The 23,223-nt window shown below is 41.8% G+C and overlaps 39 pseudogenes; all 39 read left to right on the forward strand.

Moving 5' to 3' along the window:
* On the forward strand, positions 1-118 carry LOC142712915 (5S ribosomal RNA; annotated as a pseudogene).
* A 69-nt stretch (positions 119-187) lies between these two features.
* LOC142712843 (5S ribosomal RNA) lies at positions 188-304 on the forward strand (annotated as a pseudogene).
* Positions 305-745: 441 nt separating this feature from the next.
* LOC142712844 (5S ribosomal RNA) lies at positions 746-862 on the forward strand (annotated as a pseudogene).
* Positions 863-931: 69 nt separating this feature from the next.
* LOC142712926 (5S ribosomal RNA) lies at positions 932-1,048 on the forward strand (annotated as a pseudogene).
* A 3,975-nt stretch (positions 1,049-5,023) lies between these two features.
* On the forward strand, positions 5,024-5,141 carry LOC142712889 (5S ribosomal RNA; annotated as a pseudogene).
* A 2,673-nt stretch (positions 5,142-7,814) lies between these two features.
* LOC142712883 (5S ribosomal RNA) lies at positions 7,815-7,931 on the forward strand (annotated as a pseudogene).
* Positions 7,932-10,045: 2,114 nt separating this feature from the next.
* On the forward strand, positions 10,046-10,162 carry LOC142712873 (5S ribosomal RNA; annotated as a pseudogene).
* Positions 10,163-10,230: 68 nt separating this feature from the next.
* On the forward strand, positions 10,231-10,348 carry LOC142712914 (5S ribosomal RNA; annotated as a pseudogene).
* Positions 10,349-10,789: 441 nt separating this feature from the next.
* On the forward strand, positions 10,790-10,906 carry LOC142712849 (5S ribosomal RNA; annotated as a pseudogene).
* An 813-nt stretch (positions 10,907-11,719) lies between these two features.
* LOC142712874 (5S ribosomal RNA) lies at positions 11,720-11,836 on the forward strand (annotated as a pseudogene).
* Positions 11,837-12,091: 255 nt separating this feature from the next.
* LOC142712838 (5S ribosomal RNA) lies at positions 12,092-12,208 on the forward strand (annotated as a pseudogene).
* An 813-nt stretch (positions 12,209-13,021) lies between these two features.
* LOC142712875 (5S ribosomal RNA) lies at positions 13,022-13,138 on the forward strand (annotated as a pseudogene).
* Positions 13,139-13,207: 69 nt separating this feature from the next.
* LOC142712877 (5S ribosomal RNA) lies at positions 13,208-13,324 on the forward strand (annotated as a pseudogene).
* Positions 13,325-13,393: 69 nt separating this feature from the next.
* LOC142712878 (5S ribosomal RNA) lies at positions 13,394-13,510 on the forward strand (annotated as a pseudogene).
* A 1,371-nt stretch (positions 13,511-14,881) lies between these two features.
* LOC142712905 (5S ribosomal RNA) lies at positions 14,882-14,998 on the forward strand (annotated as a pseudogene).
* A 627-nt stretch (positions 14,999-15,625) lies between these two features.
* Positions 15,626-15,742, forward strand: LOC142712880 (5S ribosomal RNA; annotated as a pseudogene).
* Positions 15,743-16,369: 627 nt separating this feature from the next.
* LOC142712881 (5S ribosomal RNA) lies at positions 16,370-16,486 on the forward strand (annotated as a pseudogene).
* Positions 16,487-17,113: 627 nt separating this feature from the next.
* On the forward strand, positions 17,114-17,230 carry LOC142712931 (5S ribosomal RNA; annotated as a pseudogene).
* A 626-nt stretch (positions 17,231-17,856) lies between these two features.
* LOC142712777 (5S ribosomal RNA) lies at positions 17,857-17,975 on the forward strand (annotated as a pseudogene).
* Positions 17,976-18,042: 67 nt separating this feature from the next.
* On the forward strand, positions 18,043-18,161 carry LOC142712789 (5S ribosomal RNA; annotated as a pseudogene).
* A 66-nt stretch (positions 18,162-18,227) lies between these two features.
* LOC142712709 (5S ribosomal RNA) lies at positions 18,228-18,346 on the forward strand (annotated as a pseudogene).
* A 67-nt stretch (positions 18,347-18,413) lies between these two features.
* Positions 18,414-18,532, forward strand: LOC142712732 (5S ribosomal RNA; annotated as a pseudogene).
* Positions 18,533-18,599: 67 nt separating this feature from the next.
* On the forward strand, positions 18,600-18,718 carry LOC142712634 (5S ribosomal RNA; annotated as a pseudogene).
* A 67-nt stretch (positions 18,719-18,785) lies between these two features.
* Positions 18,786-18,904, forward strand: LOC142712802 (5S ribosomal RNA; annotated as a pseudogene).
* A 67-nt stretch (positions 18,905-18,971) lies between these two features.
* LOC142712687 (5S ribosomal RNA) lies at positions 18,972-19,090 on the forward strand (annotated as a pseudogene).
* Positions 19,091-19,157: 67 nt separating this feature from the next.
* Positions 19,158-19,276, forward strand: LOC142712952 (5S ribosomal RNA; annotated as a pseudogene).
* Positions 19,277-19,343: 67 nt separating this feature from the next.
* Positions 19,344-19,462, forward strand: LOC142712740 (5S ribosomal RNA; annotated as a pseudogene).
* Positions 19,463-19,529: 67 nt separating this feature from the next.
* Positions 19,530-19,648, forward strand: LOC142712859 (5S ribosomal RNA; annotated as a pseudogene).
* A 67-nt stretch (positions 19,649-19,715) lies between these two features.
* LOC142712681 (5S ribosomal RNA) lies at positions 19,716-19,834 on the forward strand (annotated as a pseudogene).
* A 67-nt stretch (positions 19,835-19,901) lies between these two features.
* LOC142712682 (5S ribosomal RNA) lies at positions 19,902-20,020 on the forward strand (annotated as a pseudogene).
* Positions 20,021-20,087: 67 nt separating this feature from the next.
* On the forward strand, positions 20,088-20,206 carry LOC142712810 (5S ribosomal RNA; annotated as a pseudogene).
* A 67-nt stretch (positions 20,207-20,273) lies between these two features.
* Positions 20,274-20,392, forward strand: LOC142712628 (5S ribosomal RNA; annotated as a pseudogene).
* A 64-nt stretch (positions 20,393-20,456) lies between these two features.
* LOC142712617 (5S ribosomal RNA) lies at positions 20,457-20,575 on the forward strand (annotated as a pseudogene).
* Positions 20,576-21,014: 439 nt separating this feature from the next.
* Positions 21,015-21,133, forward strand: LOC142712814 (5S ribosomal RNA; annotated as a pseudogene).
* A 67-nt stretch (positions 21,134-21,200) lies between these two features.
* Positions 21,201-21,319, forward strand: LOC142712661 (5S ribosomal RNA; annotated as a pseudogene).
* A 67-nt stretch (positions 21,320-21,386) lies between these two features.
* LOC142712710 (5S ribosomal RNA) lies at positions 21,387-21,505 on the forward strand (annotated as a pseudogene).
* Positions 21,506-21,572: 67 nt separating this feature from the next.
* Positions 21,573-21,691, forward strand: LOC142712784 (5S ribosomal RNA; annotated as a pseudogene).
* A 625-nt stretch (positions 21,692-22,316) lies between these two features.
* On the forward strand, positions 22,317-22,435 carry LOC142712704 (5S ribosomal RNA; annotated as a pseudogene).
* A 625-nt stretch (positions 22,436-23,060) lies between these two features.
* LOC142712959 (5S ribosomal RNA) lies at positions 23,061-23,179 on the forward strand (annotated as a pseudogene).
* The last annotated feature ends 44 nt before the right edge of the window (positions 23,180-23,223 follow it).

Raw genomic sequence — 23,223 nt, forward strand, 5'->3', positions numbered from 1 at the left:
GTCAATGGCCATTCTAAGCTGAATGTGCCTGCTCTCGTCAGATCGCAGAAGTTACACAGCTTAAGGCCTCGCTAGTACCAGTGTGGGTGACTGTCTGGGAATCCGTGGTGCGCTAGCCTTTTTATTATGTCGTTTAGATTTTGTTTCACAATAGATTAAATAGGACTATGGATTAAAGGATTTAACGTCAATGGCCATTCTAAGCTGAATGTGCCTGCTCTCGTCAGAACGCAGAAGTTACACAGCTTAAGGCCTCGCTAGTACCAGTGTGGGAGACTGTCTGGGAATCCGTGGTGCGGTTGATTTTTTATTATGTCGTTTAGATTTTGTTTCACAATCGATTAAAAAGGACTATGGATTAAAGCATTTAATGTCAATGCCCATTCTAAGCTGAATGTCCCTGCTCTCGTCAGATCACAGAAGTTACACAGCTTAAGGCCTCGCTAGTACCAGTGTGGGAGACTGTCTGGGAATCCGTGGTGCGGTTGACTTTTTATTATGTTGTTTAGATTTTGTTTCACAATAGATTAAATAGGACTATGGATTAAGGCTTTTAATGTCAATGGTCTTTCTAAGCTGAAAGTGCCTGCTCTCGTCAGATCGCAGAAGTTACACAGCTTAAGGCCTCGCTAGTACCAGTGTGGGAGACTGTCTGGGAATCCGTGGTGCGCTTGACTTTTTATTATGTCGTTAAGATTTTGTTTCACAATAGATTAAATAGGACTATGGATTAAAGGATTTAACGTCAATGGCCATTCTAAGCTGAATGTGCCTGCTCTCGTCAGAACGCAGAAGTTACACAGCTTAAGGCCTCGCTAGTACCAGTGTGGGAGACTGTCTGGGAATCCGTGGTGCGGTTGATTTTTTATTATGTCGTTTAGATTTTGTTTCACAATCGATTAAAAAGGACTATGGATTAAAGCATTTAATGTCAATGGCCATTCTAAGCTGAATGTCCCTGCTCTCGTCAGATCGCAGAAGTTACACAGCTTAAGGCCTCGCTAGTACCAGTGTGGGAGACTGTCTGGGAATCCGTGGTGCGGTTGACTTTTTATTATGTTGTTTAGATTTTGTTTCACAATAGATTAAATAGGACTATGGATTAAGGATTTTAATGTCAATGGCCATTCTAAGCTGAAAGTGCCTGCTCTCGTCAGATCGCAGAAGTTACACAGCTTAAGGCCTCGCTAGTACCAGTGTGGGAGACTGTCTGGGAATCCGTGGAGCGGTTGAATTTTTATTATGTCGTTTAGATTTTGTTTCACAATCGATTAAAAAGGACTATGGATTAAAGCATTTAATGTCAGTGGCCATTCTAAGCTGAATGTCCCTGCTCTCGTCAGATCGCAGAAGTTACACAGCTTAAAACCTCGCTAGTACCAGTGTGGGAGACTGTCTGGGAATCCGTGGTGCGGTTGACTTTTTATTATGTCGTTTAGATTTTGTTTCACAATCGATTAAAAAGGACTATGGATTAAAGCATTTAACGTCAATGCCCATTCTAAGCTGAATGTCCCTGCTCTCGTCAGATCACAGAAGTTACACAGCTTAAGGCCTCGCTAGTACCAGTGTGGGAGACTGTCTGGGAATCCGTGGTGCGGTTGACTTTTTATTATGTTGTTTAGATTTTGTTTCACAATAGATTAAATAGGACTATGGATTAAGGCTTTTAATGTCAATGGTCTTTGTAAGCTGAAAGTGCCTGCTCTCGTCAGATCGCAGAAGTTACACAGCTTAAGGCCTCGCTAGTACCAGTGTGGGAGACTGTCTGGGAATCCGTGGTGCGCTTGATTTTTTATTATGTCGTTAAGATTTTGTTTCACAATAGATTAAATAGGACTATGGATTAAAGGATTTAACGTCAATGGCCATTCTAAGCTGAATGTGCCTGCTCTCGTCAGAACGCAGAAGTTACACAGCTTAAGGCCTCGCTAGTACAAGTGTGGGAGACTGTCTGGGAATCCGTGGTGCGGTTGATTTTTTATTATGTCGTTTAGATTTTGTTTCACAATCGATTAAAAAGGACTATGGATTAAAGCATTTAATGTCAATGGCCATTCTAAGCTGAATGTCCCTGCTCTCGTCAGTTCACAGAAGTTACACAGCTTAAGGCCTCGCTAGTACCAGTGTGGGAGACTGTCTGGGAATCCGTGGTGCGGTTGACTTTTTATTATGTTGTTTAGATTTTGTTTCACAATAGATTAAATAGGACTATGGATTAAGGCTTTTAATGTCAATGGCCATTCTAAGCTGAAAGTGCCTGCTCTCGTCAGATCGCAGAAGTTACACAGCTTAAGGCCTCGCTAGTACCAGTGTGGGAGACTGTCTTTGAATCCGTGGTGTGGTTGAATTTTTATTATGTCGTTTAGATTTTGTTTCACAATCGATTAAAAAGGACTATGGATTAAAGCATTTAATGTCAATGGCCATTCTAAGCTGAATGTCCCTGCTCTCGTCAGATAGCAGAAGTTACACAGCTTAAGGCCTCGCTAGTACCAGTGTGGGAGACTGTCTGGGAATCCGTGGTGCGGTTGACTTTTTATTATGTCGTTTAGATTTTGTTTCACAATAGATTAAATAGGACTATGGATTAAAGCATTTAACGTCAATGGCCATTCTAAGCTGAATGTGCCTGCTCTCGTCAGAACGCAGAAATTACACAGATTAAGGTCTCGCTAGTACCAGTGTGGGAGACTGTCTGGGAATCCGTGGTACGGTTGAATTTTTATTATGTCGTTTAGATTTTGTTTCACAATCGATTAAAAAGGACTATGGATTAAAGCATTTAATGTCAATGGCCATTCTAAGCTGAATGTCCCTGCTCTCGTCAGTTCCCAGAAGTTACACAGCTTAAGGCCTCGCTAGTACCAGTGTGGGAGACTGTCTGGGAATCCGTGGTGCGGTTGACTATTTATTATGTCGTTTAGATTTTGTTTCACAATCGATTAAAAAGGACTATGGATTAAAGCATTTAATGTCAATGGCCATTCAAAGCTGAATGTGCCTGCTCTCGTCAGATCGCAGAAGTTACACAGCTTAAGGCCTCGCTAGTACCAGTGTGGGAGACTATCTGGGAAACTGTGGTGCGGTTGACTTTTTATTATGTCGTTTAGATTTTGTTTCACAATAGATTAAATAGGACTATGGATTAAAGCATTTAACGTCAATGGCCATTCTAAGCTGAATGTGCCTGCTCTCGTCAGAACGCAGAAGTTACACAGCTTAAGGCCTCGCTAGTACCAATGTGGGAGACTGTCTGGGAATCCGTGGTGTGGTTGAATTTTTATTATGTCGTTTAGATTTTGTTTCACAATAGATTAATTAGGACTATGGATTAAAGCATTTAACGTCAATGGCCATTCTAAGCTGTATGTGCCTGCTCTCGTCAGATTGCAGAAGTTACACAGCTTAAGGCCTCGCTAGTACTAGTGTGGGAGACTGTCTGGGAATCCGTGGTGCGGTTGAATTATTATTATGTCGTTTAGATTTTGTTTCACAATCGATTAAAAAGGACTATGGATTAAAGCATTTAATGTCAATGGCCATTCTAAGCTGAATGTCCCTGCTCTCGTCAGATCGCAGAAGTTACACAGCTTAAGGCCTCGCTAGTACCAGTGTGGGAGACTGTCTGGGAATCTGTGGTGCGGTTGACTTTTTATTATGTCGTTTAGATTTTGTTTCACAATCGATTAAAAAGGACTATGGATTAAAGCATTTAATGTCAATGGCCATTCAAAGCTGAATGTGCCTGCTCTCGTCAGATCGCAGAAGTTACACAGCTTAAGGCCTCGCTAGTACCAGTGTGGGAGACTGTCTGGGAATCTGTGGTGCGGTTGACTTTTTATTATGTCGTTTAGATTTTGTTTCACAATAGATTAATTAGGACTATGGATTAAAGCATTTAACGTCAATGGCCATTCTAAGCTGAATGTGCCTGCTCTCGTCAGATCGCAGAAGTTACACAGCTTAAGGCCTCGCTAGTACCAGTGTGGGAGGCTGTCTGGGAATCCGTGGTGCGGTTGAATTTTTATTATATCGTTTAGATTTTGTTTCACAATCGATTAAAAAGGACTATGGATTAAAGCATTTAATGTCAATGGCCATTCTAAGCTGAATGTCCCTGCTCTCGTCAGATAACAGAAGTTACACAGCTTAAGGCCTCGCTAGTACCAGTGTGGGAGACTGTCTGGGAATCCGTGGTGCGGTTGAATTATTATTATGTCGTTTAGATTTTGTTTCACAATCGATTAAAAAGGACTATGGATTAAAGCATTAAATGTCAATGGCCATTCTAAGCTGAATGTCCCTGCTCTCGTCAGATCGCAGAAGTTACACAGCTTAAGGCCTCGCTAGTACCAGTGTGGGAGACTGTCTGGGAATCCGTGGTGTGTTTGGCTTTTTATTATGTCGTTTAGATTTTGTTTCACAATCGATTAAAAAGGACTATGGATTAAAGCATTTAATGTCAATGGCCATTCTAAGCTGAATGTCCCTCCTCTCGTCAGACAGCAGAAGTTACACAGCTTAAGGCCTCGCTAGTACAAGTGTGGGAGACAGTCTGGGAATCCGTGGTGCGGTTGACTTTATATTATGTCGTTTAGATTTTGTTTCACAATAGATTAAATAGGACTATGGATTAAAGCATTTAACGTCAATGGCCATTCTAAGCTGAATGTGCCTGCTCTCGTCAGAATGCAGAAGTTACACAGCTTAAGGCCTCGCTAGTACCAGTGTGGGAGACTGTCTGGGAATCCGTGGTGCGGTTGAATTTTTATTATGTCGTTTAGATTTTGTTTCACAATCGATTAAAAAGGACTATGGATTAAAGCATTTAATGTCAATGGCCATTCTAAGCTGAATGTGCCTGCTCTTGTCAGATCGCAGAAGTTACACAGCTTAAGGCCTCGCTAGTACTAGTGTGGGAGACTGTCTGGGAATCCGTGGTGCGGTTGAATTTTTATTATGTCGTTTTAGATTTTGTTTCACAATCGATTAAAAAGGACTATGGATTAAAGCATTTAATTTCAATGGCCATTCTAAGCTGAATGTGCCTGCTCTCGTCAGATCGCAGAAGTTACACAGCTTAAGGCCTCGCTAGTACCAGTGTGGGAGACTGTCTGGGAATCCGTGGTGCGGTTGAATTTTTATTATGTCGTTTAGATTTTGTTTCACAATCGATTAAAAAGGACTATGGATTAAAGCATTTAATGTCAATGGCCATTCTAAGCTGAATGTGCCTGCTCTCGTCAGATCGCAGAAGTTACACAGCTTAAGCCCTCGCTAGTACCAGTGTGGGAGACTGTCTGGGAATCCGTGGTGCGGTTGACTTTTTATTATGTCGTTTAGATTTTGTTTCACAATCGATTAAAAAGGACTATGGATTAAAGCATTTAATGTCTATGGCCATTCTAAGCTGAATGTGCCTGCTCTCGTTAGATCGCAGAAGTTACACAGCTTAACGCCTCGCTAGTACCAGTGTGGGAGACTGTCTGGGAATCCGTGGTGCGGTTGACTTTTTATTATGTCGTTTAGATTTTGTTTCACAATAGATTAAATAGGACTATGGATTAAAGCATTTAACGTCAATGGCCATTCTAAGCTGAATGTGCCTGCTCTCGTCAGAACGCAGAAGTTACACAGCTTAATGCCTCGCTAGTACCAGTGTGGGAGACTGGCTGGGAATCCGTGGTGCGGTTGAATTTTTATTATGTCGTTTAGATTTTGTTTCACAATCGATTAAAAAGGACTATGGATTAAAGCATTTAATGTCAATGGCCATTCTAAGCTGAATGTCCCTGCTCTCGTCAGATCGTGGAAGTTACACAGCTTAAGGCCTCGCTAGTACCAGTGTGGGAGACTGTCTGGGAATCCGTGGTGCGGTTGGCTTTTTATTATGTTGTTTAGATTTTGTTTCACAATAGATTAAATAGGACTATGGATTAAGGCTTTTAATGTCAGTGGCCAATCTAAGCTGAATGTGCCTGCTCTCGTCAGATCGCAGAAGTTACACAGCTTAAGGCCTCGCTAGTACCAGTGTGGGAGACTGTCTGGGAATCCGTGGTGCGGTTGAATTTTTATTATGTCGTTTAGATTTTGTTTCACAATCGATTAAAAAGGACTATGGATTAAAGCATTTAATGTCAATGGCCATTCTAAGCTGAATGTCCCTGCTCTCGTCAGATTGCAGAAGTTACACAGCTTAAGGCCTCGCTAGTACCAGTGTGGGAGACTGTCTGGGAATCCGTGGTGCGGTTGACTTTTTATTATGTCGTTTAGATTTTGTTTCACAATCGATTAAAAAGGACTATGGATTAAAGCATTTAATGTCAATGGCCATTCTAAACTGAATGTGCCTGCTCTCGTCAGATCGCAGAAGTTACACAGCTTAAGGCCTCGCTAGTACCAGTGTGGGAGACTGTCTGGGAATCCTTGGTGCGGTTGACTTTTTATTATGTCGTTTAGATTTTGTTTCACAATCGATTAAAAAGGACTATGGATTAAAGCATTTAATGTCAATGGCCATTCTAAGCTGAATGTGCCTGCTCTCGTTAGATCGCAGAAGTTACACAGCTTAACGCCTCGCTAGTACCAATGTGGGAGACTGTCTGGGAATCCGTGGTGCGGTTAACTTTGTATTATGTCGTTTAGATTTTGTTTCACAATAGATTAAATAGGACTATGGATTAAAGCGTCTAACGTATTTGGCCATTCTAAGCTGAATGTACCTGCTCTCGTTAGATCGCAGAAGTTACACAGCTTAATGCCTCGCTAGTACCAGTGTGGGAGACTGTCTGGGAATCCGTGGTGCGGTTGACTTTTTATTATGTCGTTTAGATTTTGTTTCACAATCGATTAAAAAGGACTATGGATTAAAGCTTTCAATGTCAATAGCCATTCTAAGCTGAATGTCCATGCTCTCGTCAGATCGCAGAAGTTACACAGCTTAAGGCCTCGCTAGTACCAGTGTGGGAGACTGTCTCGGAATCCGTGGTGCGGTTGACTTTTTATTATGTCGTTTAGATTTTGTTTCACAATCGATTAAAAAGGACTATGGATTAAAGCATTTAATGTCAATGGCCATTCTAAACTGAATGTCCCTGCTCTCGTCAGATCGCAGAAGTTACACAGCTTAAGGCCTCGCTAGTACCAGTGTGGGAGACTGTCTGGGAATCCGTGGTGCGGTTGACTTATTATTATGTCGTTTCGATTTTGTTTCACAATCGATTAAAAAGGACTATGGATTAAAGCATTTAATGTCAATGGCCATTCGAAGCTGAATGTGCCTGCTCTCGTTAGATCGCAGAAGTTTCACAGCTTAAAACCTCGCTAGTACCAGTGTGGGAGACTGTCTGGGAATCCGTGGTGCGGTTGACTTTTTATTATGTCGTTTAGATTTTGTTTCACAATCGATTAAAAAGGACTATGGATTAAAGCATTTAATGTCAATGGCCATTCTAAGCTGAATGTGCCTGCTCTCGTTAGATCGCAGAAGTTACGCAGCTTAACGCCTCGCTAGTTCCAGTGTGGGAGACTGTCTGGGAATCCGTGGTGCGGTTGACTTTTTATTATGTCGTTTAGATTTTGTTTCACAATAGATTAAATAGGACTATGGATTAAAGAATTTAACGTCAATGGCCATTCTAAGCTGAATGTGCCTGCTCTCGTCAGATCGCAGAAGTTACACAGCTTAAGGCCTCGCTAGGACCAGTGTGGGAGACTGTCTGGGAATCCGTGGTGTGGTTGAATTTTTATTATGTCGTTTCGATTTTGTTTCACAATCGATTAAAAAGGACTATGGATTAAAGCATTTAATGTCAATGGCCATTCTAAGCTGAATGTGCCTGCTCTCGTCAGATCGCAGAAGTTACACAGCTTAAGGCCTCGCTAGTACCAGTGTGGGAGACTCTCTGGGAATCCGTGGTGCGGTTGACTTTTTATTATGTCGTTTAGATTTTGTTTCACAATCGATTAAAAAGGACTATGGATTAAAGCATTTAATGTCAATGGCCATTCTAATCTGAATGTCCCTGCTCTCGTCAGATCGCAGAAGTTACACAGCTTAAGGCCTCGCTAGTACCATTGTGGGAGACTGTCTGGGAATCCGTGGTGCGGTTGACTTTTGATTATGTCGTTTAGATTTTGTTTCACAATCGATTAAAAAGGACTATGGATTAAAGCATTCAATGGCAATGGCAATTCTAAGCTGAATGTGCCTGCTCTCGTCAGATCGCAGAAGTTACACAGCTTAAGGCCTCGCTAGTACCAGTGTGGGAGACTGTCTGGGAATCCATGGTGCGGTTTAATTTTTATTATGTCGTTTAGATTTTGTTTCACAATCGATTAAAAAGGACTATGGATTAAAGCATTTAATGTCAATGGCCATTCTAAGCTGAATGTTCCTGGTCTCGTCAGATCGCAGAAGTTACACAGCTTAAGGCCTCGCTAGTACCAGTGTGGGAGACTGTCTGGGAATCCGTGGTGTGGTTGACTTTTTATTATGTTGTTTAGATTTTGTTTCACAATAGATTAAATAGGACTATGGATTAAGGCTTTTAATGTCAATGGCCATTCTAAGCTGAATGTGCCTGCTCTCGTCAGATCGCAGAAGTTACACAGCTTAAGGCCTCGCTAGTACCGGTGTGGGAGACTGTCTGGGAATCCGTGGTTCGGTTGACTTTTTATTATGTCGTTTAGATTTTGTTTCACAATCGATTAAAAAGGACTATGGATTAAAGCATTTAATGTCAATGGCCATTCTAAGCTGAATGTGCCTGCTCTCGTCAGAACGCAGAAGTTACACAGCTTAAGGCCTCGCTAGTACCAGTGTGGGAGACTGTCTGAGAATCCGTGGTGCGGTTGACATTTTATTATGTCGTTTAGATTTTGTTTCACAATCGATTAAAAAGGACTATGGATTAAAGCATTTAATGTCATTGGCCATTCTAAGCTGAATGTGCCTGCTCTCGTCAGATCGCAGAAGTTATACAGCTTAAGTCCTCGCTAGTACCAGTGTGGGAGACTGTCTGGGAATCCGTAGTGCGGTTTACTTTTTTTTTGTCGTTTAGATTTTGTTTCACAATAGATTAAATAGGACTATGGATTAAAGCATTTCACGTCAATGGCCATTCTAAGCTGAATGTGCCTGCTCTCGTCAGAACGCAGACGTTACACAGCTTAAGGCCTCGCTAGTACCAGTGTGGGAGACTGTCTGGGAATCAGTGGTGCGGTTCAATTTTTATTATGTCGTTTAGATTTTGTTTCACAATAGATTAAATAGGACTATGGATTAAGGCTTTTAAAGTCAATGGCCATTCTAAGCTGAATGTCTCTGCTCTCATCAGATCGCAGAAGTTACACAGCTTAAGGCCTCGCTAGTACCAGTGTGGGAGACTGTCTGGGAATCCGTGGTGCGGTTGACTTTTTATTATGTCGTTTAGATTTTGTTTCACAATAGATTAAAAAGGACTATGGATTAAAGCATTTAATGTCAATGGCCATTCTAATCTGAATGTCCCTGCTCTCGTCAGATAGCAGAAGTTACACAGCTTAAGGCCTCGCTAGTACGAGTGTGGGAGACTGTCTGGGAATCCGTGGTGCGGTTGACTTTTTATTATGTCGTTTAGATTTTGTTTCACAATAGATTAAATAGGACTATGGATTAAAGCATTTAACGTCAATGGCCATTCTAAGCTGAATGTGCCTGCTCTCGTCAGAACGCAGAAGTTACACTGCTTAAGGCCTCGCTAGTACCAGTGTGGGAGACTGTCTGGGAATCCCTGGTGCGGTTGAATTTTTATTATGTTGTTTAGATTTTGTTTCACAATCGATTAAAAAGTACTATGGATTAAAGCATTTAATGTCAATGGCCATTCTAAGCTGAATGTCCCTGCTCTCGTCAGATCGCAGAAGTTACACAGCTTAAGGCCTCGCTAGTACCAGTGTGGGAGACTGTCTGGGAATCCGTGGTGCGGTTGGCTTTTTATTATGTTGTTTAGATTTTGTTTCACAATAGATTAAATAGGACTATGGATTAAGGCTTTTAATGTCAATGGCCATTCTAAGCTGAATGTGCCTGCTCTCGTCAGATCGCAGAAGTTACACAGCTTAAGGCCTCGCTAGTACCAGTGTGGGAGACTGTCTGGGAATCCGTGGTGCGGTTGACTTTTTATTATGTTGTTTAGATTTTGTTTCACAATAGATTAAATAGGACTATGGATTAAGGCTTTTAAAGTCAATGGCCATTCTAAGCTGAATGTGCCTGCTCTCGTCAGATCGCAGAAGTTACACAGCTTAAGGCCTCGCTAGTACCAGTGTGGGAGACTGTCTGGGAATCCGTGGTGCGGTTGGCTTTTTATTATGTTGTTTAGATTTTGTTTCACAATAGATTAAATAGGACTATGGATTAAGGCTTTTAATGTCAGTGGCCATTCTAAGCTGAATGTGCCTGCTCTCGTCAGTTCGCAGAAGTTACACAGCTTAAGGCCTCGCTAGTACTAGTGTGGGAGACTGTCTGGGAATCCGTGGTGCGGTTGACTTTTTATTATGTCGTTTAGATTTTGTTTCACATTCGATTAAAAAGGACTATGGATTAAAGCATTTAATGTCAATGGTCATTCTAAGCTGAATGTGCCTGCTCTCGTCAGATCGCAGAAGTTACACAGCTTAAGGCCTCGCTAGTACCAGTGTGGGAGACTGTCTGGGAATCCGTGGTGCGGTTGGCTTTTTATTATGCTGTTTAGATTTTGTTTCACAATAGATTAAATAGGACTATGGATTAAGGCTTTTAATGTCAATGGCCATTCTAAGCTGAATGTGCCTGCTCTCGTCAGATCGCAGAAGTTACACAGCTTAAGGCCTCGCTAGTACTAGTGTGGGAGACTGTCTGGGAATCCGTGGTGCGGTTGACTTTTTATTATGTTGTTTAGATTTTGTTTCACAATAGATTAAATAGGACTATGGATTAAGGCTTTTACAGTCAATGGCCATTCTAAGCTGAATGAGCCTGCTCTCGTCAGATCGCAGAAGTTACACAGCTTAAGGCCTCGCTAGTACCAGTGTGGGAGACTGTCTGGGAATCCGTGGTGCGGTTGGCTTTTTATTATGATGTTTAGATTTTGTTTCACAATAGATTAAATAGGACTATGGATTAAGGCTTTTAATGTCAGTGGCCATTCTAAGCTGAATGTGCCTGCTCTCGTCAGTTCGCAGAAGTTACACAGCTTAAGGCCTCGCTAGTACTAGTGTGGGAGACTGTCTGGGAATCCGTGGTGCGGTTGACTTTTTATTATGTCGTTTAGATTTTGTTTCACATTCGATTAAAAAGGACTATGGATTAAAGCATTTAATGTCAATGGCCATTCTAAGCTGAATGTGCCTACTCTCGTCAGATCGCAGAAGTTACACAACTTAAGGCCTCGCTAGTACCAGTGTGGGAGACTGTCTGGGAATCCGTGGTGCGGTTGACTTTTTATTATGTCGTTTAGATTTTGTTTCACAATCGATTAAAAAGGACTATGGATTAAAGCATTTAATGTCAATGGCCATTCTAAGCTGAATGTGCCTGCTCTCGTCAGATCGCAGAAGTTACACAGCTTAAGGCCTCGCTAGTACCAGTGTGGGAGACTGTCTTGGAATCCGTGGTGCGGTTGACTTTTTATTATGTCGTTTAGATTTTGTTTCACAATCGATTAAAAAGGACTATGGATTAAAGCATTTAATGTCAATGGCCATTCTAAGCTGAATGTGCCTGCTCTCGTCAGATCGCAGAAGTTACACAGCTTAAGGCCTCGCTAGTACCAGTGTGGGAGACTGTCTGGGAATCCGTGGTGCGGTTGACTTTTTTTTATGTCGTTTAGATTTTGTTTCACAATCGATTAAAAAGGACTATGGATTAAAGCATTCAATGTCAATGGCCATTCTAAGCTGAATGTGCCTGCTCTCGTCAGATTGCAGAAGTTACACAGCTTAAGGCCTCGCTAGTACCAGTGTGGGAGACTGTCTGGGAATCCGTGGTGCGGTTGACTTTTTATTATGTCGTTTAGATTTTGTTTCACAATAGATTAAATAGGACTATGGATTAAAGCATTTAACGTCAATGGCCATTCTAAGCTGAATGTGCCTGCTCTCGTCAGATCGCAGAAGTTACACAGCTTAAGGCCTCGCTAGTACCAGTGTGGGAGACTGTCTGGGAATACGTGGTGCGGTTGACTTTTTATTATGTCGTTTAGATTTTGTTTCACAATCGATTAAAAAGGACTATGGATTAAAGCATTTAATGTCAATGGCCATTCTAAGCTGAATGTGCCTGCTCTCGTCAGATCGCAGAAGTTACACAGCTAAAGGCCTCGCTAGTACCAGTGTGGGAGACTGTCTGGGAATCCGTGGTGCGGTTGACTTTTTATTATGTTGTTTAGATTTTGTTTCACAATAGATTAAATAGGACTTTGGATTAAGGCTATTAATGTCAATGGCCATTCTAAGCTGAATTTGCCTTCTCTCGTTAGAACGCAGAAGTTACACAGCTTAACGCCTCGCTAGTACCAGTGTGGGAGACTGTCTGGGAATCCGTGGTGCGGTTGACTTTTTATTATGTCGTTTAGATTTTGTTTCACAATAGATTAAATAGGACTATGGATTAAAGCATTTAACGTCAATGGCCATTCTAAGCTGAATGTGCCTGCTCTCGTCAGATCGCAGAAGTTACACAGCTTAAGGCCTCACCAGTACCAGTGTGGGAGACTGTCTGGGAATCCGTGGTGCGGTTGACTTTTTATTATGTCGTTTAGATTTTGTTTCACATTCGATTAAAAAGGACTATGGATTAAAGCATTTAATGTCAATGGCCATTCTAAGCTGAATGTGCCTGCTCTCGTCAGATCGCAGAAGTTACACAGCTTAAGGCCTCGCTAGTACCAGTGTGGGAGACTCTCTGGGAATCTGTGGTGCGGTAGACTTTTTATTATGTTGTTTAGATTTTGTTTCACAATAGATTAAATAGGACTATGGATTAAAGCATTTAATGTCAATGGCCATTCTAAGCTGAATGTGCCTGCTCTCGTCAGATCGCAGAAGTTACACAGCTTAAGGCCTCGCTAGTACCAGTGTGGGAGACTGTCTGGGAATCCGTGGTGCGGTTGACTTTTTATTATGTCGTTTAGATTTTGTTTCACAATCGATTAAAAAGGACTATGGATTAAAGCATTTAATGTCAATGGCCATTCTAAGCTGAATGTGCCTGCTCTCGTCAGATCGCAGAAGTTACACAGCTTAAGGCCTCGCTAGTACCAGTGTGGGAGACTGTCTGGGAATCCGTGGTGCGGTTGACTTTTTATTATGTCGTTTAGATTTTGTTTCACAATCGATTAAAAAGGACTATGGATTAAAGCATTTAATGTCAATGGCCATTCTAAGCTGAATGTGCCTGCTCTCGTCAGATCGCAGAAGTTACACAGCTTAAGGCCTCGCTAGTACCAGTGTGGGAGACTGTCTGGGAATCCGTGGTGCGGTTGACTTTTTATTATGTCGTTTAGATTTTGTTTCACAATAGATTAAATAGGACTATGGATTAAAGCATTTAACGTCAATTGCCATTTTAAGCTGAATGTGCCTGCTCTTGTCAGTTTGCAGAAGTTACACAGCTTAAGGCCTCGCTAGTACCAGTGTGAGAGACTGTCTGGGAATCCGTGGTGCGGTTGACTTTTTATTATGTCGTTTAGATTTTGTTTCACATTCGATTAAAAAGGACTATGGATTAAAGCATTTAATGTCAATGGCCATTCTAAGCTGAATGTGCCTGCTCTCGTCAGATCGCAGAAGTTACACAGCTTAAGGCCTCGCTAGTACCAGTGTGGGAGACTCTCTGGGAATCTGTGGTGCGGTTGACTTTTTATTATGTTGTTTAGATTTTGTTTCACAATAGATTAAATAGGACTATGGATTAAGACTTTTAAAGTCAATGGCCATTCTAAGCTGAATGTGCCTGCTCTCGTCAGATTGCAGAAGTTACACAGCTTAAGGCCTCGCTAGAACCAGTGTGGGAGACTGTCTGGGAATCCGTGGTGCGGTTGACTTTTTATTATGTCGTTTAGATTTTGTTTCACAATCGATTAAAAAGGACTATGGATTAAAGCATTTAATGTCAATGGCCATTCTAACCTGAATGTGCCTGCTCTCGTCAGATCGCATAAATTACACAGCTTAAGGCCTCGCTAGTACCAGTGTGGGAGACTGTCTGGGAATCCGTGGTGCGGTTGAATTTTTATTATGTCGTTTAGATTTTGTTTCACAATCGATTAAAAAGGACTATGGATTAAAGCATTTAATGTCAATGACTATTCTAAGCTGAATGTCCCTGCTCTGGTCAGATCGCAGAAGTTACACAGCTTAAGGCCTCGCTAGTACCAGTGTGGGAGACTGTCTGGGAATCCGTGTTGCGGTTGACTTTTTATTATGTCGTTTAGATTTTGTTTCACAATCGATTAAAAAGGACTATGGATTAAAGCATTTAATGTCAATGGCCATTCTAAGCTGAATGTGCCTGCTCTCGTCAGATCGCAGAAGTTACACAGCTTAAGGCCTCGCTAGTACCAGTGTGGGAGACTCTCTGGGAATCTGTGGTGCGGTTGACTTTTTATTATGTTGTTTAGATTTTGTTTCACAATAGATTAAATAGGACTATGGATTAAGGCTTTTAAAGTCAATGGCCATTCTAAGCTGAATGTGCCTGCTCTCGTCAGATCGCAGAAGTTACACAGCTTAAGGCCTCGCTAGAACCAGTGTGGGAGACTGTCTGGGAATCCGTGGTGCGGTTGACTTTTTATTATGTCGTTTAGATTTTGTTTCACAATCGATTAAAAAGGACTATGGATTAAAGCATTTAATGTCAATGGCCATTCTAAGCTGAATGTGCCTGCTCTCGTCAGATCGCAGAAGTTACACAGCTTAAGGCCTCACTAGTACCAGTGTGGGAGACTGTCTGGGAATCCGTGGTGCGGTTGACTTTTTATTATGTCGTTTAGATTTTGTTTCACAATCGATTAAAAAGGACTATGGATTAAAGCATTTAATGTCAATGGCCATTCTAAGCTGAATGTGGCTGCTCTCGTCAGATCGCAGAAGTTACACAGCTTAAGGCCTCGCTAGTACCAGTGTGGGAGACTGTCTGGGAATCCGTGGTGCGGTTGACTTTTTATTATGTCGTTTAGATTTTGTTTCACAATCGATTAAAAAGGACTATGGATTAAAGCATTTAATGTCAAAGGCCATTCTAAGCTGAATGTGCCTGCTCTCGTCAGATCGCAGAAGTTACACAGCTTAAGGCCTCGCTAGTACCAGTGTGGGAGACTCTCTGGGAATCTGTGGTGCGGTTGACTTTTTATTATGTTGTTTAGATTTTGTTTCACAATAGATTAAATAGGACTATGGATTAAGGCTTTTAAAGTCAATGGCCATTCTAAGCTGAATGTGCCTGCTCTCGTCAGATCGCAGAAGTTACACAGCTTAAGGCCTCGCTAGAACCAGTGTGGGAGACTGTCTGGGAATCCGTGGTGCGGTTGACTTTTTATTATGTCGTTTAGATTTTGTTTCACAATCGATTAAAAAGGACTATGGATTAAAGCTTTTAATGTCAATGGCCATTCTAAGCTGAATGTGCCTGCTCTCGTCAGATCGCAGAAGTTACACAGCTTAAGGCCTCGCTAGTACCAGTGTGGGAGACTGTCTGGGAATCCGTGGTGCGGTTGACTTTTTATTATGTCGTTTAGATTTTGTTTCACAATCGATTAAAAAGGACTATGGATTAAAGCATTTAATGTCAATGGCCATTCTAAGCTGAATGTGCCTGCTCTCGTCAGATCGCAGAAGTTACACAGCCTAAGGCCTCGCTAGTACCAGTGTGGGAGACTGTCTGGGAATCCGTGGTGCGGTTGACTTTTTATTATGTCGTTTAGATTTTGTTTCACAATCGATTAAAAAGGACTATGGATTAAAGCATTTAATGTCAATGGCCATTCTAAGCTGAATGTGCCTGCTCTCGTCAGATCGCAGAAGTTACACAGCTTAAGGCCTCGCTAGTACCAGTGTGGGAGACTGTCTGGGAATCAGTGGTGCAGTTGACTTTTTATTATGTCGTTTAGATTTTGTTTCACATTCGATTAAAAAGGACTATGGATTAAAGCATTTAATGTCAATGGCCATTCTAAGCTGAATGTGCCTGCTCTCGTCAGATCGCAGAAGTTACACAGCTTAAGACCTCGCTAGTACCAGTGTGGGAGACTGTCTGGGAATCCGTGTTGCGGTTGACTTTTTATTATGTCGTTTAGATTTTGTTTCACAATCGATTAAAAAGGACTATGGATTAAAGCATTTAATGTCAATGGCCATTCTAAGCTGAATGTGCCTGCTCTCGTCAGATCGCAGAAGTTACACAGCTTAAGGCCTCGCTAGTACCAGTGTGGGAGACTGTCTGGGAATCCGTGGTGCGGTTGACTTTTTATTATGTCGTTTAGATTTTGTTTCACATTCGATTAAAAAGGACTATGGATTAAAGCATTTAATGTCAATGGCCATTCTAAGCTGAATGTGCCTGCTCTCGTCAGATCGCAGAAGTTACACAGCTTAAGGCCTCGCTAGTACCAGTGTGGGAGACTCTCTGGGAATCTGTGGTGCGGTTGACTTTTTATTATGTTGTTTAGATTTTGTTTCACATTCGATTAAAAAGGACTATGGATTAAAGCATTTAATGTCAATGGCCATTCTAAGCTGAATGTGCCTGCTCTCGTCAGATCGCAGAAGTTACACAGCTTAAGGCCTCGCTAGTACCAGTGTGGGAGACTCTCTGGGAATCTGTGGTGCGGTTGACTTTTTATTATGTTGTTTAGATTTTGTTTCACAATAGATTAAATAGGACTATGGATTAAGACTTTTAAAGTCAATGGCCATTCTAAGCTGAATGTGCCTGCTCTCGTCAAATCGCAGAAGTTACACAGCTTAAGGCCTCGCTAGAACCAGTGTGGGAGACTGTCTGGGAATCCGTGGTGCGGTTGACTTTTTATTATGTCGTTTAGATTTTGTTTCACAATCGATTAAAAAGGACTATGGATTAAAGCATTTAATGTCAATGGCCATTCTAAGCTGAATGTGCCTGCTCTCGTCAGATCGCAGAAGTTACACAGCTTAAGGCCTCGCTAGTACCAGTGTGGGAGACTGTCTGGGAATCCGTGGTGCGGTTGAATTTTTATTATGTCGTTTAGATTTTGTTTCACAATCGATTAAAAATGACTGTGGATTAAAGCATTTAATGTCAATGGCTATTCTAAGCTGAGTGTCCCTGCTCTGGTCAGATCGCAGAAGTTACACAGCTTAAGGCCTCGCTAGTACCAGTGTGGGAGACTGTCTGGGAATCCGTGTTGCGGTTGACTTTTTATTATGTCGTTTATATTTTGTTTCACAATCGATTAAAAAGGACTATGGATTAAAGCATTTAATGTCAATGGCCATTCTAAGCTGAATGTGCCTGCTCTCGTCAGATCGCAGAAGTTACACAGCTTAAGGCCTCGCTAGTACCAGTGTGGGAGACTCTCTGGGAATCTGTGGTGCGGTTGACTTTTTATTATGTTGTTTAGATTTTGTTTCACAATAGATTAAATAGGACTATGGATTAAGGCTTTTAAAGTCAATGGCCATTCTAAGCTGAATGTGCCTGCTCTCGTCAGATCGCAGAAGTTACACAGCTTAAGGCCTCGCTAGAACCAGTGTGGGAGACTGTCTGGGAATCCGTGGTGCGGTTGACTTTTTATTATGTCGTTTAGATTTTGTTTCACAATCGATTAAAAAGGACTATGGATTAAAGCATTTAATGTCAATGGCCATTCTAAGCTGAATGTGCCTGCTCTCGTCAGATCGCAGAAGTTACACAGCTTAAGGCCTCGCTAGTACCAGTGTGGGAGACTGTCTGGGAATCCGTGGTGCGGTTGACTTTTTATTATGTCGTTTAGATTTTGTTTCACAATCGATTAAAAAGGACTATGGATTAAAGCATTTAATGTCAATGGCCATTCTAAGCTGAATGTGCCTGCTCTCGTCAGATCGCAGAAGTTACACAGCTTAAGGCCTCGCTAGTACCAGTGTGGGAGACTGTCTGGGAATCCGTGGTGCGGTTGACTTTTTATTATGTCGGTAGATTTTGTTTCACAATCGATTAAAAAGGACTATGGATTAAAGCATTTAATGTCAATGGCCATTCTAAGCTGAATGTGCCTGCTCTCGTCAGATCGCAGAAGTTACACAGCCTAAGGCCTCGCTAGTACCAGTGTGGGAGACTGTCTGGGAATCCGTGGTGCGGTTGGCTTTTTATTATGTCGTTTAGATTTTGTTTCACAATCGATTAAAAAGGACTATGGATTAAAGCATTTAATGTCAATGGCCATTCTAAGCTGAATGTGCCTGCTCTCGTCAGATCGCAGAAGTTACACAGCTTAAGGCCTCGCTAGTACCAGTGTGGGAGACTGTCTGGGAATCAGTGGTGCGGTTGCCTTTTTATTATGTCGTTTAGATTTTGTTTCACAATCGATTAAAAAGGACTATGGATTAAAGCATTTAATGTCAATGGCCATTCTAAGCTGAATGTCCCTGCTCTCGTCAGATCGCAGAAGTTACTCAGCTTAAGGCCTCGCTAGTACCAGTGTGGGAGACTGTCTGGGAATCCGTGGTGCGGTTGACTTTTTATTATGTCGTTTAGATTTTGTTTCACAATCGATTAAAAAGGACTATGGATTAAAGCATTTAAAGTCAATGGCCATTCTAAGCTGAATGTGCCTGCTCTCGTCAGATCGCAGAAGTTACACAGCTTAAGGCCTCGCTAGTACCAGTGTGGGAGACTGTCTGGGAATCCGTGGTGCGGTTGACTTTTTATTATGTCGTTTAGATTTTGTTTCACAATAGATTAAATAGGACTATGGATTAAAGCATTTAACGTCAATGGCCATTCTAAGCTGAATGTGCCTACTCTCATCAGATCGCAGAAGTTACACAGCTTAAGGCCTCGCTAGTACCAGTGTGGGAGACTGTCTGGGAATCCGTGGTGCGGTTGACTTTTTATTATGTCGTTTAGATTTTGTTTCACAATCGATTAAAAAGGACTATGGATTAAAGCATTTAATGTCAATGGCCATTCTAAGCTGAATGTGCCTGCTCTCGTCAGATCGCAGAAGTTACACAGCTTAAGGCCTCGCTAGTACCAGTGTGGGTGACTCTCTGGGAATCTGTGGTGCGGTTGACTTTTTATTATGTTGTTTAGATTTTGTTTCACAATAGATTAAATAGGACTATGGATTAAGGCTTTTAAAGTCAATGGCCATTCTAAGCTGAATGTGCCTGCTCTCGTCAGATCGCAGAAGTTACACAGCTTAATGCCTCGCTAGTACCAGTGTGGGAGACTGTCTGGGAATCCGTGGTGCGGTTGACTTTTTATTATGTCGTTTAGATTTTGTTTCACAATCGATTAAAAAGGACTATGGATTAAAGCATTTAATGTCAATGGCCATTCTAAGGTGAATGTGCCTGCTCTCGTCAGATCGCAAAAGTCACACAGCTTAAGGCCTCGCTAGTACCAGTGTGGGAGACTGTCTGGGAATCCGTGGTGCGGTTGACTTTTTATTATGTCGTTTAGATTTTGTTTCACAATCGATTAAAAAGGACTATGGATTAAAGCATTTAATGTCAATGGCCATTCTAAGCTGAATGTGCCTGCCCTCGTCAGATCGCAGAAGTTACACAGCTTAAGGCCTCGCTAGTACCAGTGTGGGAGACTGTCTGGGAATCCGTGGTGCGGTTGACTTTTTATTATGTCGTTTAGATTTTGTTTCACAATCGATTAAAAAGGACTATGGATTAAAGCATTTAATGTCAATGGCCATTCTAAGCTGAATGTGCCTGCCCTCGTCAGATCGCAGAAGTTACACAGCTTAAGGCCTCGCTAGTACCAGTGTGGGAGACTGTCTGGGAATCCGTGGTGCGGTTGACTTTTTATTATGTCGTTTAGATTTTGTTTCACAATAGATTAAATAGGACTATGGATTAAAGCATTTAACGTCAATGGCCATTCTAAGCTGAATGTGCCTGCTCTCGTCAGAACGCAGAAGTTACACAGCTTAATGCCTCGCTAGTACCAGTGTGGGAGACTGTCTGGGAATCCGTGGTGCGGTTGAATTTTAATTATGTCGTTTAGATTTTGTTTCACAATCGATTAAAAAGGACTATGGATTAAAGCATTTAATGTCAATGGCCATTCTAAGCTGAATGTCCCTGCTCTCGTCAGATCGCAGAAGTTACACAGCTTAAGGCCTCGCTAGTACCAGTGTGGGAGACTGTCTGGGAATCCGTGGTGCGGTTGGCTTTTTATTATGTTTAGATTTTGTTTCACAATAGATTAAATAGGACTATGGATTAAGGGTTTTAATGTCAGTGGCCATTCTAAGCTGAATGTGCCTGCTCTCGTCAGATCGCAGAAGTTACACAGCTTAAGGCCTCGCTAGTACCAGTGTGGGAGACTGTCTGGGAATCCGTGGTGCGGTTGACTTTTTATTATGTCGTTTAGATTTTGTTTCACAATCGATTAAAAAGGACTATGGATTAAAGCATTTAATGTCAATGGCCATTCTAAGCTGAATGTGCCTGCTCTCGTTAGATCGCAGAAGTTACACAGCTTAACGCCTCGCTAGTACCAATGTGAGAGACTGTCTGGGAATCCGTGGTGCGGTTAATTTTTTATTATGTCGTTTAGATTTTGTTTCACAATAGATTAAATAGGACTATGGATTAAAGCATTTAACGTATTTGGCCATTCTAAGCTGAATGTACCTGCTCTCGTCAGATCGCAGAAGTTACACAGCTTAAGGCCTCGCTAGTACCAGTGTGGGAGACTGTCTGGGAATCCGTTGTGCGGTTGACTTTTTATTATGTCGTTTAGATTTTGTTTCACAATCGATTAAAAAGGACTATGGATTAAAGCATTTAATGTCAATGGCCATTCTAAGCTGAATGTGCCTGCTCTCGTCAGATCGCAGAAGTTACACAGCTTAAGGCCTCGCTAGTACCAGTGTGGGAGACTGTCTGGGAATCCGTGGTGCGGTTGACTTTTTATTATGTCGTTTAGATTTTGTTTCACAATAGATTAAATAGGACTATGGATTAAAGCATTTAACGTCAATGGCCATTCTAAGCTGAATGTGCCTGCTCTCGTCAGATCGCAGAAGTTACACAGCTTAAGGCCTCGCTAGTACCAGTGTGGGAGACTGTCTGGGAATCCGTGGTGCGGTTGAATTTTTATTATGTCGTTTAGATTTTGTTTCACAATCGATTAAAAAGGACTATGGATTAAAGCATTTAATGTCAATGGCCATTCTAAGCTGAATGTCCCTGCTCTCGTCAGATTGCAGAAGTTACACAGCTTAAGGCCTCGCTAGTACCAGTGTGGGAGACTGTCTGGGAATCCGTGGTGCGGTTGACTTTTTATTATGTCGTTTAGATTTTGTTTCACAATCGATTAAAAAGGACTATGGATTAAAGCATTTAATGTCAATGGCCATTCTAAACTGAATGTGCCTGCTCTCGTCAGATTGCAGAAGTTACACAGCTTAAGGCCTCGCTAGTACCAGTGTGGGAGACTGTCTGGGAATCCGTGGTGCGGTTGACTTTTTATTATGTCGTTTAGATTTTGTTTCACAATCGATTAAAAAGGACTATGGATTAAAGCATTTAATGTCAATGGCCATTCTAAGCTGAATGTGCCTGCTCTCGTTAGATCGCAGAAGTTACACAGTTTAACGCCTCGCTAGTACCAATGTGGGAGACTGTCTGGGAATCCGTGGTGCGGTTAACCTTGTATTATGTCGTTTAGATTTTGTTTCACAATAGATTAAATAGGACTATGGATTAAAGCGTTTAACGTATTTGGCCATTCTAAGCTGAATGTACCTGCTCTCGTTAGATCGCAGAAGTTACACAGCTTAATGCCTCGCTAGTACCAGTGTGGGAGACTCTCTGGGAATCCGTGGTGCGGTTGACTTTTTATTATGTCGTTTAGATTTTGTTTCACAATCGATTAAAAAGGACTATGGATTAAAGCATTTAATGTCAATAGCCATTCTAAGCTGAATGTCCATGCTCTCGTCAGATCACAGAAGTTACACAGCTTAAGGCCTCGCTAGTACCAGTGTGGGAGACTGTCTCGGAATCCATGGTGCGGTTGACTTTTTATTATGTCGTTTCGATTTTGTTTCACAATCGATTAAAAAGGACTATGGATTAAAGCATTTAATGTCAATGGCCATTCTAAACTGAATGTCCCTGCTCTCGTCAGATCGCAGAAGTTACACAGCTTAAGGCCTCGCTAGTACCAGTGTGGGAGACTGTCTGGGAATCCGTGGTGCGGTTGACTTTTTATTATGTCGTTTAGATTTTGTTTCACAATCGATTAAAAAGGACTATGGATTAAAGCATTTAATGTCAATGGCCATTCGAAGCTGAATGTGCCTGCTCTCGTTAGATCGCAGAAGTTTCACAGCTTAAAACCTCGCTAGTACCAGTGTGGGAGACTGTCTGGGAATCCGTGGTGCGGTTGACTTTTTATTATGTCGTTTAGATTTTGTTTCACAATCGATTAAAAAGGACTATGGATTAAAGCATTTAATGTCAATGGTCATTCCAAGCTGAATGTGCCTGCTCTCGTTAGATCGCAGAAGTTACACAGCTTAACGCCTCGCTAGTTCCAGTGTGGGAGACTGTCTGGGAATCCGTGGTGCGGTTGACTTTTTATTATGTCGTTTAGATTTTGTTTCACAATAGATTAAATAGGACTATGGATTAAAAAATTTAACGTCAATGGCCATTCTAAGCTGAATGTGCCTGCTCTCGTCAGATCGCAGAAGTTACACAGCTTAAGGCCTCGCTAGGACCAGTGTGGGAGACTGTCTGGGAATCCGTGGTGTGGTTGAACTTTTATTATGTCGTTTCGATTTTGTTTCACAATCGATTAAAAAGGACTATGGATTAAAGCATTTAATGTCAATGGCCATTCTAAGCTGAATGTCCCTGCTCTCGTCAGATCGCAGAAGTTACACAGCTTAAGGCCTCGCTAGTACCAGTGTGGGAGACTGTCTGGGAATCCGTGGTGCGGTTGACTTTTGATTATGTCGTTTAGATTTTGTTTCACAATCGATTAAAAAG

Source organism: Rhinoderma darwinii, unplaced genomic scaffold, assembly GCF_050947455.1.
Source record: "Rhinoderma darwinii isolate aRhiDar2 unplaced genomic scaffold, aRhiDar2.hap1 Scaffold_4323, whole genome shotgun sequence".
NCBI lineage: Eukaryota > Metazoa > Chordata > Amphibia > Anura > Rhinodermatidae > Rhinoderma > Rhinoderma darwinii.